The 14,393-nt window shown below is 38.1% G+C and overlaps 1 pseudogene; it reads left to right on the top strand.

Moving 5' to 3' along the window:
* Positions 1–9,131: 9,131 nt before the first annotated feature.
* Positions 9,132–10,208, top strand: LOC112859341 (programmed cell death protein 6 pseudogene; annotated as a pseudogene).
* Positions 10,209–14,393: the final 4,185 nt, after the last annotated feature.

Raw genomic sequence — 14,393 nt, 5'->3', positions numbered from 1 at the left:
CCCCTTTCCCCGTATTATATTCTTTCTTTAACCTACTTTTTCAGTTATCTATTTATGCCACTTAGGGATTTAAGGGATTTAAGGATTAATTTAAGGGATTAAGACATTAATTTTATTTTACTCAACAGTTTTGTGGGTCAGGAATGTGAGAAGGGTGTGGCTGGATGGTTTATCTTGATCCATGTGGTCTCGGCTGGGGTGGGTGGTCTGGAGGATCCATTTCTAAGAAGGCTTCCTCATGCACATAGTCAGTCCCTCATTTCCCACCCAGAATCTCCTCCTCCAGGACCTCTGCACATAGCTTGGGCTTTTCACAGCATGGTGGTCACAGGACAGTCACACTTCTTACATCTGTTCTCCTCCTAATAAGCCTTTCAAAAGCAAGCATTGCCAAGGCCCAGGAAGAACCTGCCAGGTTTCATTCAGTGATCAAGCAGGTCCCTAAGTCCAGCCTAGATCCAATGGGGAGGGAGGAACGGACTCCACCCCTCCATGAAGGGATGGTTTGATCCTACAGGGAGGGAAGGAATTGATGGCAGCAGCCATCTGGAAGACAAACTGCCACACCTACAATTCTCATTTTAATGTTTTACTTTTCTTCCCCATTTGAAAATTCTAACAGCGCTTACCTAATCTGTAGGGTGTTACATATGTGCCAGCACTATGTTCAAGCAGGAAAGTGACCCCCACTCTACCTCATGAAAAACTATTTAAGGGCACTATGAGGCCCTGACACTCCAAAGTCATGTCCCATAACCAGCCTCCCCAGTCTCTGATTTGAGTCACTAACACCTTTCTGGTGGGCACAAGCCTACACACAAGCTTACACATGACCTGAGAGAGAGAGATATGACCAATCAAACATGAGTACTTCTTCATCCAGAATTGCCAATTTATTTATAAGATGTTTGGTTTTTCCCCGGGGGGGGGGGGGGAACAGAGAGTATGAAGTGGAAGAAAATGGTGTTGGAACAGCAATTGTCCTTTGAAGTGAGCAGAGCTTGGTGACACCAGGCACCTGGGATAGCATCAGGGCATGATGTTCATCAGTCTAGAAGAAGGAGGGGTGCCACGGAGGGTGGTGGTTGGTGAGTGAGTATTGGCAAGGGTGTTAGGTGATGTAATAATATAAAATATTTAACACCAAAAGAATATAAATCACCAATCATCTCTCTTTTCCCCAAAGAACACAAATAATTTAAGAGTTCTCCATCTGTATATATATATAGAAGGAAGGAATTTATGGCAGCCATCTTGGAGACAAACTGCCATACCAACCCACTGTCATTTTTTTAGAAAAATATATGCCATATATATAAGCAAGATGAGAAAGTTGGAACAGTTAAACCATTCAGTTCCCAATCTCCCAGCTGATGTATCTCCTAGGCAGTTTGTATCCAAACTACCAAGAATTTTTTTTTTTTTTTTTTGTGATTATGGAACTGGTCACCAAATGATCATTTGGATTACTAAAGCAATGAATTTTGACCTGCTTTGTTTTCACACTCGGTCCTATGTCCCTTTCCAGCAGAGACTGCTAGTTATCTTTTAATACATATTGTCTCATCTTCCTTATAGACTCTCCAATTTTTAGTCAAAACGATGCAATCTAGAATAATGATTATATTTTTCACCAACCTTGCTACACGCATGAGATCTGAGAAGTCCTTCAAGAGGTCCATTTGTCTACATTCTTTCCTCCTTCCTACTGGTAAAGGAGAAAATGATACTTGGAGCACTAGCAGCTATCTTGAATCATGTAGTGGTCGTCATGGACTAAGGATGACAGAGCAGTAAGATAGAAGGAGCCTCAGTTTCTGATGACTGCTCTATCTACTCCCAGCTTTGTGTTAACATATCACATTTATTTATCTAGGAGACGAAATTCTATCTGCTTTAGCCATTGTTATTTGAATTTTCTGTCACTCGTAGTGAAACCTGATTCTAATACATCCCTTTGCCAGTAAGGTCGGTTGGACAATTTAGTCAGGTTAAAGCAACAGCTTAATTTAAAATATTTTTCCAACAGACACAGTATATAAACTTGCAAAGGCTGATTAAATTTCGCTAGGGCATATCTTTATAAAAAGAATAAGTAACATATGTAAATACCATATCCGAATTTAAATACAGTATTTAACTGCCCTAGATTTCACAATGTATTCATAGCCTTGAGAGGGAATAAGAAACCACTTTATAATCCATTGATCCTTGTAAATTCTGTTTACATGTGTTTTTAAAATACATGTGTTTTGTGTTATCGGTGTTGATGGTCAGGAGCTCTGTATTGTAAAATATTCTTCATGTACCGTTCTGGAGAATAAACTAAGACTTGGTCTGTGACCTGAAAGCCCTTGCTGGGGTAGGGGGCAGTGCTTTGGGAAAGAATACCCGTTTATAAAGCCAATGGCTTCTTTTTCTGAAATGGCTGCTAGCATTGCTTTAATTCAATGTTCACTATCTCTTGAAGTTTCCTCTCCCCTTTCCTTCTACAAAGCCTCCCGCACTGAGTCTGCACCTGCCCAATACCTGCTAGAATTATCCCTTTATTTTTTTAAAATTGTTTAATGTTTACTACTTATTTTTGAGACAGAGAGAGACAGAGTGTGAGCAGGGGAGGGGCAGAGAGAGAGGGAGACACAGAACCTGAAGCAGGCTCCAGGCTCTGAGCTGTCAGCACAGAGCCTGACGCAGGGCTTGAACTCACGAACGGTGAGATCGTGATCTGAGCCAAAGTCAGACACTTAACCGACCGAGACACCAGGCGTCCCTAGAATTATCCCTTTATAAATAACACCTGATCATGTCATTTCACCAGGAAGACACTTGCTGATTTCTTGTCACCTCTAGCTTGGTAGAAAACAGCTTGCACTTTTTCTGTCTTATCTTCTATGCACTTTCCCAGTCCTTTATCACACTTGCTCTCTATTTAAACATGATGAAATTTTCACCTTTTTTTCCAATTATGCCATGCCTTTCACACCCCTGCATTTGGAACAGGCTATTTTCTATGACTGAAATACTCTCCCAACCCCCAAACTTGCTTTTTATTTTTTAGAACCTTCAGGATGCATCTTGTGGGTCAAAAAGCCTTTGTTCAAAAAGGTGCAAAAACCTTTTTTGTCACTACTACAGATGAGATTAACCACTTCTTCCCTTGCCCATATTCTGCATTTTGTACTACCTTCTGTGACAGCACTTACCAGGTAATACTAGAATGGATCTGTCTTGAAGTCTGATTCCTCCTATGTGACATGTTGGAGCTTTTCTAGTACTGAGCTCAATGTCCATAACCGAGTGGGAACTTGCTGTGTCTTGCAGCATGTATCCATGGCTAAGACAAGGTCATTCCAACAAAAAGGCATTTGTGTCTAAATGTAGTTTTTAGGTTTGTATGATAAGGGGGGGAAATTAGGTAAATTACAGAATGTAAATACATGTTTTCAACTTCTTGGAAAAGATATTCATAGGAATATACAGGAACATGCATGCATATCCTACAAACCACAATATTTTTCTTCCCACCTTGATGAGAAATTTAGCATTTCTTACAGCTGAATTTTTCTAGAATTAAATTATGGAGTCATAGAATTGTAAAGCTAAAAAAGACTTTAAAAATTATTGACTCCAACTTCATAATTTATAAATGAGAAAACTAAGGCCCAGAGAGATTAAAAGATTTGTCAGAGGACACCCAGCTAGTTAGTGTCAATCAGATCTGAAATCCTGGTCTCTTGACTCCACTGTTCTTCAAACATTTCAGTTGTAAGTCCCTGGTTAAGGGCAGCCAGCAGCTGTGAAGCACACGGACTTTAATTTCAAGTAAATCAGAGCTAAAGCACAGATAAACCCAAGGGTTTCAGCTACAAATTAAACAGGTGAGAGAAGATAAGTGAGATTATTTGATGAAAGTTTTTAAATCATACACTGTTTGAGTGTAAAAGTCCAAGCCCCCAGTTTTCATAAATGAAAATAAGAAGAAAATTAAATGACTTCCTCCACCCCAATCAGAAAGCCAGAGACAAAGACAAAACTAGAACTTTGAAAGCAATTGTGATATGGACTTCACAAAACTGTGGATAAAATGAGTTACCACATAGAATAATAGTCCTGTCACTCAAAAAAAAAAAAAAAAAAAATTTGGAGCCTGTGGTTGGTCAATTAACCAAAAAGTTGGGTAAACTGGAAATTGTTAAAAAGTGATACGTACACACTATAATGATTTAATTTTAATTTCAAACATGAATGTACACTTATTATGCATATGTGGATAAACAATTATCAAAAAATTATGTGAATTAATTTCTTACTGCTGCTGTAACAAGCTACCACAAGCACAGTGCCTTAAAAGGATAAAAAATTGTTCTTCTAATTCCGGAGGTCAGAAGTCCAAAATGGATCTCACTGGGCTAAAAGCAAGGTGTCTGTAGAGCTGCAGGGCTACAGGGAAGCCTCCCATGGGGGCTTCAGGGAAGAATCTGTTCCTTGCCTTCTCCAGCTTCTAGAGGTCCCTCACATTCCTTGGCTCATGGTACCTTCCCAGCTTCAAAGCCAGCAATCACCCCTCCAGCCTCTGTTTCCCTCATTCCCTCATTACATCTCCTTCTCGGACTGTGACTCTACTATCTCTCTTCCACTTACAAGGACCATTGGGATTACATTGGATTAAACTGGATAAACCAGGATAATCTCTCCATCTCAAGATCCTTAATTTAATCACATCTGGAAGACCCCCTTTGGCCATATGAGGTAACATACTCACAGGGTTGGAGGATTAGGATGTGGATAACGTTGATGATAGGGGTGGGAATATTATTCTGCCAACCATAGCCTGGCTGTGTCATTGAAGATGAATCTTCTTTCCTTGGTGAAACATTCATAAAGTGTATTGTCTATGATTTCTATTGTGTGTCTTTAAAGTTAAAGTAACAATTTAAAGCATTTGAAAAGCGACCTGGGAAGAATTCTTCCAGATTTGTCTCTCAATTTTTTGTATGATGTCTGTTCCACAACCAATTTCAAGTTGATTTTTAAAAAAAATTTTAATGTTTTTTATTTATTATTGAGAGAGAGTGTGTGTGTGTGAGCAGGGGAGGGGCAAAGAGAGCAGGAGTCACAGAATCTGAAAGCAAGCTCCAGGATCTGAGCTGTCAGCACAGAGCCTGATGCAGGGCTCGAACTCATGACCTATGAGACCATGACCTGAACTGAAGTCGGATGCTTAACCAACTGAGCCACCCGGGCACACCACAGATTGATTTTTGATGTGATTTGTCTTTTGTGGTCCTTCTGAAGATTTAGATTTTATAGACACAATTCTCTTTTTTGCACTCCTATGTCACTGATTTATATAACATTTATCTAAATCATACAATTACAATAACAAGTACTCCTCACTTAAACAGTTTTGAGGGCACAGAGAACTTGGTACAAATTCCTCCACTGTGGGGCACAAAGGTGACCAGGTTGCTGACAAGGGGCCTACTAGTCCCTGGTCCTCAGTGTGCCCAGAAATAAATGAAAAGTTTTATTCATCTAGTAGACTGTATATGTGAAAATGGTTTAGGAAAGCTTCTGTTATATAAAGCGCCTTGTGTACTGGAAGGCATTCTATAGATATAAACAATCACCATTAGTGTCGCTTTTAATTCAAGATCTGGTATTGATGCATGCAAGGTGGAAAAAAGCAGTCTAGAAGTTAGCCTGATGACTAGGGAAAGTCAGAACAATTTGAGAAAACATTCTGCTCAAGCCACAATAAAATCTATAATTAAGTTAACAATATAAGTCAAGTTTCAATCAATAAAGTCTTTAATTATAATGAATGGTTTATTTGCTTTATTAATCTGCTTTTAAGCTTACTCACTATTTCTCTGAAAATTTAGGTTAAACTGCCTAACTAAAGAGATATTTTCAAAAATATTTAATTGGCTGGAAAGAGTGTATTGAACTCTTCTTTCAGTTGACCTACCTTTAGAAAACAAAGCTATTTGGCTCACTAAACTATAAATGTATCCAGGCATCTTTGTGAAAGCGTATTTTAGACTGAGTAGTGAAGGGGAAAGAGTCACTCACCAATGCCCTGAGTTTGTAAACACAGATATGTAAAATATGACAGTACATAGAACAGAAAATCAGTGCTAAATCTAGAGTTTAACAGAAAATCAGTGCTAAATCATAGAGTTGGGAACTCTATGCTGCCCTTGAACTCTATTGTTTTTGACCACTGAGTCAAGAACTGTCTCCATCTACCAGGTGGTTGAGGAGCACTAGAGAGATTCTAAAAGACCCTGTGAGGACCAGCTCCTAAGCCTAAGGTATACTCATCAGCCAAAGGCATGGGTTTCTTTATCCCCACCCAGAGTGCAAGCAGTACACTTTCTTATCCTGAAGCTGCCACAATGAGGTCAAACTAGCTGCCACAAACTAGGTGACTTAAACAATAGAAACTTGCTGTCTCATACTTTGTGAAGCCAGAGTTCTGAGATCAAGGTGTTGACAGAGTCATGCTCTCTGTGAAAGTTCTAGGGAAGACCTCTCTCCTAGCTTCTGGTACTTCCTTGATTGTGATAACATAACTCCACTCGTTTCATGACATTCCCCCTATGTGCATATCTATATCCAAATTTCTCTTTTAAGGGCATCAGTCACATTGTATTAGGGGTCCATCCTATTCCAGATGACCTCATCTTAACTAATGACATCTGCAATAACCCTATTTCCAAGTAAGTTAACATTCTGAAGTATGGAGGGTTAGAATTTCAGCATGTTAACTTTTGGTGGACATAGTTCTACCCATGACACTCTCAGTGGGGGAAACCATCATCACCATATGGTTCATACTAATTCTCCAAATAATTTTAACTTTAATAACCAGTATATGGTCAAATTTAACCACATACTTCAGTAATAATCATAATCATAAAAATTATAGTATGTGCCAGTAGAAATAATAAACACATACAGATGAACAAAACAAAAATTGATAAAAAATTGGTGAGGTTTGTTGTTAGCTATGAATAGGAAGACTACCAGTAAGAAAGAAGACACTGAGGACATGCGAATATGAGAAGCAGAGAAAAGATTTTAAAAACAAAAAGCAGGGGTGCCTGTATGGCTCAGTCAGTTAAGCGTCCAACTCTTGATTTGGGCTCAAGTCATGATCTTAGTTTCTTGAGTTTGAGCCCCACATCGCACTCTGCATGCTCATTGTGCAGAGTCTGCTTGGGATTCTCTGTCTCCCTCTTTCTCTTCCCCTCTCCCCCCTCAAAATAAATAAATAATTTAAAAAAAAGAAAAATCAGAGGAAATAGATCAACTATAAGAGAGATCAGGAACCAGACAAGGATGTCTACTCTCACTACTGTTACTCAACATAGTACTAGAAGTTCTACCCACAGCAGACAAGAAAAAGAAATAAAAGACATCCTAACTGGTAAGACAGAAGTAAAACTGTCACTATCTGCAGATGACATGATGCTATATATAGAAAGCCCTAAAGACCCCACCAAAAAACTGGTAGAACTGATAAATGAGTTCAGTAAGGTTGCAGGATACAAAATCAATACACAAAAATTGTTGCATTTCTATATACTAATACTGAAGTAGCAAAAAGAGAAATTAAGAAAATAACCCTGGGGTGCCTGGGTGACTCAGGTGGTTAAGCGTCCAACTCTTGATTTTGGCTCAGGTCATGATCTCATTGTTTGTAAGATAAAGCCCTGTGTTGGGATATGCACTGATAGCATGGAGCCTGCTTGGGATTCCCTTTCCCTCCCCTTCTGCCTCTTCTCTCTCTCTCTCTCAAAATAAACAAATAAACTTAAAAAAAAAGAAAATAATCCCATTTACAATTGCACTGAAAATACCCGGAAATAAACTTAACCAAGGAGGTGAAAAACCCAAACTTTAAAAACCATAAAACGTTAATGAAAGAAATTGAAGAGGACCCAAATAAATGGAAAGATACCCCATGCTCATGAATTGAGAGAACAAATATTGTTAAAATGTCCCTACTACCCAAAGAAATCTACAAATTTAATGCGATCCCTGTCAAAATACCAACAGCAGCTTTCATAGAGCTAGAACAAATAATCCTAAAATTTGTGTGGAACCACAAAGACCCCAAATAATCAAAGCAACCTTGAAAAAGAAGAACAAGGGGCACCTGGGTGGCTCAGTAGTTTAAGTGTCTGACTTCAGCTTGGGTCGTGATTTCACAGTTTGTTGAGTTCAAGCCCGGGGCCGGGCTCTGTGCTGACAGCTTGGAGCCTGAGCCTGCTTCGGATTCTGTGTCTCCCTCTCTCTCTACGCCTCCCCCACTTGTGAGCATGCACTCTTTCTCTCTCTCAAAAATAAATAAACAGTTTTTTTAAAAAAGAATGTGACAAGCTGAAGCACTTAATAAGTACACGTGTCTTAAAAAAAAAAAAAAAAGGAAAAGGAAAAGAAGAACAGAACTGGAGTTATCATAATCTCAGATCTCAAGATATACTTCAAAGTTGTAGTAATCAAAATAGAATGATACTGGCACAAAAATAGGTATCATAGATCAACGGAACAGAATTGGGAGCCCAGAAATAAACCCACGATTTTATGGTCAATCTTTGATAAAGGAGGCAAGAATATGTAATGGGAAAAAGGCAGTCTCTTCAACAAATGGTGTTGGGAAAACTGGACAGCTACATGCAAAAGAATTAAAGTGGACTACTTTCTTATACTATACACAAAAATAAACTCAAAATGGATCAAATACCTAAATGTGAGACCTAAAACCATAAAAATCCTAGAAGAGAGCACAGGCAGTAATTTCTCTGACATTGGCAGTGGCAACATTTTTCTAGACATGTCTCTTGAAGCAAGGGAAGCGAAAGCAAAAATAAACTATCGGGACTACACCAAAATAAAAAAGCTTCTGCACAGCAAACAAACCATCAACAAAACAAAAAGGCAACTTACTGAATGGGAGAAGGCATTTGCAAATGATATGTCCAATACAGGGTTAGTATTTAAAATATGTAAAATTTCTCCCGTGTCTCATCCCAACCATGCCTGGGTCCATGACCGCCTACCTTTGCTGTCCTTCCGTCCCGCCCTGCCAGAGGTGTAGTGCTGACAGATCAGAGCTTTCCCAGAGGGTTCCCAGAGGGTTGACAAAGATAGGAGCCAACTGATGCTGGACAATGAACTTCAGCAAGCACTATCCAATGGCACATGGACTCCACTGAATTCAGTGACTGTCAGGTCAATGACCTGTTTGACCAAGAGAACAAGGCTGGTGTGACCTTCAGCGAGTTCACTGTTATCTGGAAATACATCACAGACTGGCAGAATGTCTTGCACACTTATGGCCAGGGACCACTCTAGGATGGTTGACAAGAAAGAGCTCAAGCAAGCACTTTCAGTGTATGGGCCCTCTGACCAGTTTCACGACATCTTCATCCACAAGCGTGACATACAAGTATGGGGGCCCTTGATGACTTCATCAAGGGCTGCATCATCTTGCAGGGGTTGACAGATATATTCAGGTGTTATGATATGGATCAGGATGGCTGGATTCAGGTGTCATATGAGCAGTATCTATCCATGGTCTTCAGCATTGTATAACATTGGCCTTTGCAAGTAGCAACATGACTCATGGAAGGAGGACTAAAAATGCCAAATCTCCCTTTAAAGAAATGGAACACAGATGCAGGTAGATACTATTATTCCTTTAGATTTTATATAGTTAACATTTGGGGACCTGACTGTACATATGTGGATAAGCTGATTAAGGTTTTGCAAATAACAACAATAGTTATAATCATTATTCACATACAAACATTTGATTTGAGACTGTTCAATTGTGTCATGAGGTAAGATATAATAATATTTCAGGTATCCTGCATGCAAAAAGTTTATCATGTGCATTTCTAGATGGCTCCAGTTCTGTAGTGGGAATATCTTTATTAGCCAACAGGAATTTAAAAAATAATATAGACCTTGGACAGAGACTTTTATGTGCCTTACGTTTTTAAAATGAGGTTTATTGTATTTGTTTGAATATGCAACATAAGCAATGAATAAAATGCAAATGAAAAAAGAACTTATACAACTCAACCCCCCCCAAAAAAATTTAAAACAGGCAGAAGAGATAAACAGACATTTCTCCAAAGACATCCAAAGATGACCAACAGACACATGAAAAGATGCTCAACATCACTCATCATCAGGGAAATGCAAATCGAAACCACAGTGAAATATTACCTCACACCTGTCAGAAGGGCTAAAATAAAAAAAAAAAAAAACACAGGAAACAACAACTGTTGGCAAAGATGTGGAGGAAAAGGAACGCCTGTGCTCTTTTGGTGGGAATGCAAACTGGTACAGTCACTGTGGGAAACAGTATGGAGGTTCTTCAAAAAATTAAAAATAGAACTACCCTATGGTCCAGTAATTCTACCACTGGGTATTTACTCAAAGAATACAGAAACACTAATTCGAAGGGATACATGTATGCCTATGCTTATTGCGGCATTATTTACAATAGCCAAATTATGGTAGCAACCCAAATATCCATCAACAGATGAGTGGATAAAGAAGATGTGGTATGTATATACAATAAAATGTTACTCAGCCATGAAAAAGAATGAAATCCTGCCATTTGCAATAACATGGATGGATCTAAAGGGTATAATGCTAAATAATATGTGGAACTTAAAAAACAAAACAAACAAACAAAGAAAAAAAGGACAAACAAAAAAGTTCTTAGCTATGGAGAACAAACTGATGGTTACTAGAAGGGAAGTGGGGAGAGGGGATGGTAAGAGAGGTGACGGGATTAAGAGGATACTTATCCTGATGAGCTCTGAGTAATATATAGAATCACTATATTGTACAATATATTGTACACCTGAGACTAATGTAACATTGTATGTTAAACTGGCATGTAAAAAGAAAAAGAAAAAAAAATCAGAAAAAAGAAAATGCAGTCTCCTATAGGAAAGCATGCTTATCAGGTAAGAAGAAATTGTCCAACGACTGAGTACTGGAATCTGTAAGTGGCTCCCTATCATATCTCAAATATCTGAGCACCTTTTATCTTATCTTTGGTGCCAGAGATTAACCTATGGTGGCGATGGTTTAGAAGTGAATGCTTAGAGGTAAAGTTTGGTATGGAAAACAAAGTCCATTTATCAGTAAGGTACAAAGTAGAAGTATGTCTCATTTATACTAAGCATTTAACTAAAGTACAAGTACAAACTTTCACTCAATGACACAGGTGTCAGGAAACAATGGGCTAAAATGTTGACTGCGTTTGCCTCAGGTATGCAATAGACAATAAACCCAGAAGGAAACATGTCTTTAAACTCCAGGGATTCTACAATCTTTCCCACATATCAAATGTCTTTTTCTTGCTTAAGGATCATTAAAATTTGTCATCTTTTTGCAAGGCCTCAGTTATCTAGAATTATTCAATAATTTTATGGATAGTTTAGTGCTCCAATTTTTTTCAAAAAATGTTTATGTTTTTTAATTTTTGAGAGTGAGAAAGAGTGTGAGCAGAGCAGGAGCAGAGAGAGAGAGAGGGAAACACAGAATCCGAAGCAGGCTCCAGGCTCTGAGCTGTCAGTACAGAGTCCAACACGGGGATTGAACTCATGAACCGTGAGATCATGACCTGAGCCACAGTTGGACCCTCAACTGACTGAGCCACCCAGGTGCCCCTAGTGCTCCAAATCTTTAAATTTCCTTTTTTTATAGCAACATTCCCTAGTCGTATAATATACAGTTCTATGTGTTAGTTAACAGAACTTACTGAACTTATGGTCATCTGTGTTATAAAGGCAGAAGGTTTGGGACATCAGGTTGACTCTATTAAACACAATAAACCACCATAATACATTTTACAGTGAATTCTCCTCATTTGTCTTTTTCTTCTAAAGAGGGTTTGCAGAATGTGCTATGGCAGAGCCTCCTACACCATATAAGTACAAAAGTAGTTATTAAATTAAAGGCATAAAAACTTTATCTTAGTTTGTTATTTTGCCTTCAGTAAAACTGTTATCAGCCCTAACCCACTTTCTAATTGAACCCACCTTCAATTCATAAGAAATATAATTTTATCAAAACTTATAATATTGCTACTAAAGATCATGAATAATAGATAACATGGTGTTATATTTTTATTCTCTTATAACCACAAATAGAACTTTGCACCATTTTTTTTCAACACCTGATATATAAGTTGGGACTTTTGGCTACAATTGCCAGAAATAAAACACAATGTAACATAAGTTTTAAAAAAAGAAATTTATTGGTTAATAAATATGGAAAGTCGAAAGTTGCATGTAGCATGGCTGGATCTAAGAATTCAAATGATGTGATCAGGTCTCCGTCTCTCCATTCTGTAATTATGTCTTCTTTTGCTCATTGCCTATCCTCTCTTGCCTGACAAACAGCACACCATCTGAATCCCCCAAAATACCCAGTATCATAAGTGGACAATCATTTTGTTTTCCTGTTTTTGTTTTTGACTTTCCCCCCAAGGATTTCCCTCAAGAATTCTATCTCGTTATGCTGATACTCTAGCCTCTAAGCCAGGTATAACTCAAACAAAAGATTATTATGTAGTTGCCAACAAGTATACTGATTACAGTCATCTTTATCTCCTCTATATAATAAGGAAGAGAAACGTGTCCATTTACTTAAGAATGGATTTTCTATGGCTATCTTTATGCTGTAAAACATCTGGAAGGAAACCAAAAAAATCAACCAAACAGCAACAGCAACAATAGCATCATCAACAAAAGTCCCAGCAGTCTGTATTTCCAAGTGCCTAGGCTATAAAATTAAAATATTGATTTGTTAATTGAATTTTTAATTTTCCTGAAGATATTTCAGCTTCATGTAAGCAAAATTCAAAACATACTTATGAAAAACAAGCAACTAATTGTGTGTACAGAAGAGTTGGTTTTATGGCCATTGGGCTCTTACTCCAAAGACACAAACTTAGTCTTAGTAACAAGTATTTTATAATGAATCTTGAGTTAGATTTCCAAGATGCCAGGAAATCATGGCAATATTGACCAGTGCAATTCAGTCTCAAAGCAGCATTTTATAAATTTGATACTTTTAAAAAATCCTATCTAAGCCAAACAATACATTATGTTTACACAATAAACTACTTTGGAGGAAAACAAGAAGCTGGTTTTCAATAAAAGTAACACAATCTTAAAATCCTGGGTATTGGTAAGACAAGAATTTTCCATATTGGACTATCAACTTGAAATTAATACACCATAGATTTTCATCTGTGTGTTATAAAGAATCACCTGATATTTTTACTCCTTTGCCTTACATATAGCATTTTTACTAGACAACATTTAAATATCAACATAATAGAATTAATAGAATTGCAGTTTCTATACCAGATTCAGAGCTGAAAGTATATTCAGAAAGTCAAAATATTCATTACTACTCTGTGATTTGAATCAACAATCGTCAGAAATAAAAATTTGGTATTTAAACTGAAAACTTGGGGAACCCCTGGGTGGCTCAGCTGGTTAAGCTTCCACTCTGGATTTCAGCTCAGGTCATGATTTCATGGTTGTGATATGGAACCCCAATCGGGCTCCACACTGGGAATGGCACCTGCTTAAGATTCTTCCCCTCCCTCTCCCTCTGCCCCTCTCCCCGCCCCCCCCAAATGAAAATTTGTGATACATCCCAACAGTAATTCTCATTTACAAAAGAAGCGTTGTAATACCACTGTTTCACATGTTACTGAATGGCCACACTGAAACAGTAATAGAAAAGTGGATAGAAAGTCTTCTATTCTTGTGAATGCAAGTGACAGAACATCTTCTGATTTCATCTTTTCTGATATTCAAATTGCATGTGAGAGAAACGACAAAGGCAAGTTTTATCTATTTGATTAAATTGACTAAATTGCAAAGCTCTTTACAAGCACACAGCACCAACATCTAACTCTATATGCATGAGCTTGACTTCTCCATTGTTAAGTGCTGAAGGTAGTAAAATCAGCAATCCCTTGGTTCTAGGAATTCGGTTTTTGAGATCAGGAAACAGCTTCACCTCTCAGTTTAAGTAAACATTTGGGAGATGTATGAAGATAGAATAAACACCAGTGATTGGGGTGTTTCCTCAAGATCTCTTTCCATGATGTTCTTATACTTACATGATCTGGCCAGTTTGCTTCCCTGGTCATCAGTGGAGTGTGGTCTATCTTGGACTCGTTCTCACGTTTGTCATCTCCTACTGGACATTCAGTTGTATCTCATATGCGTGAAAACACCAATGGGTAAGTAGTTAAGGCTCTCTTGATGACACTAGCTCTCCTAATCATTCCTCAAGCAGTCTATAATTCCCCTTTGTAGTAATCATGTGTCTAT

The sequence above is a fragment of the Puma concolor genome, chromosome F2 (genome assembly GCF_028749965.1).
Source record: "Puma concolor isolate L17-30 chromosome F2, mPumCon1.1.hap2, whole genome shotgun sequence".
NCBI lineage: Eukaryota > Metazoa > Chordata > Mammalia > Carnivora > Felidae > Puma > Puma concolor.
Note: the sequence above shows the minus strand (reverse complement) of the source record. Positions and strands in the feature narration are given on the sequence as shown.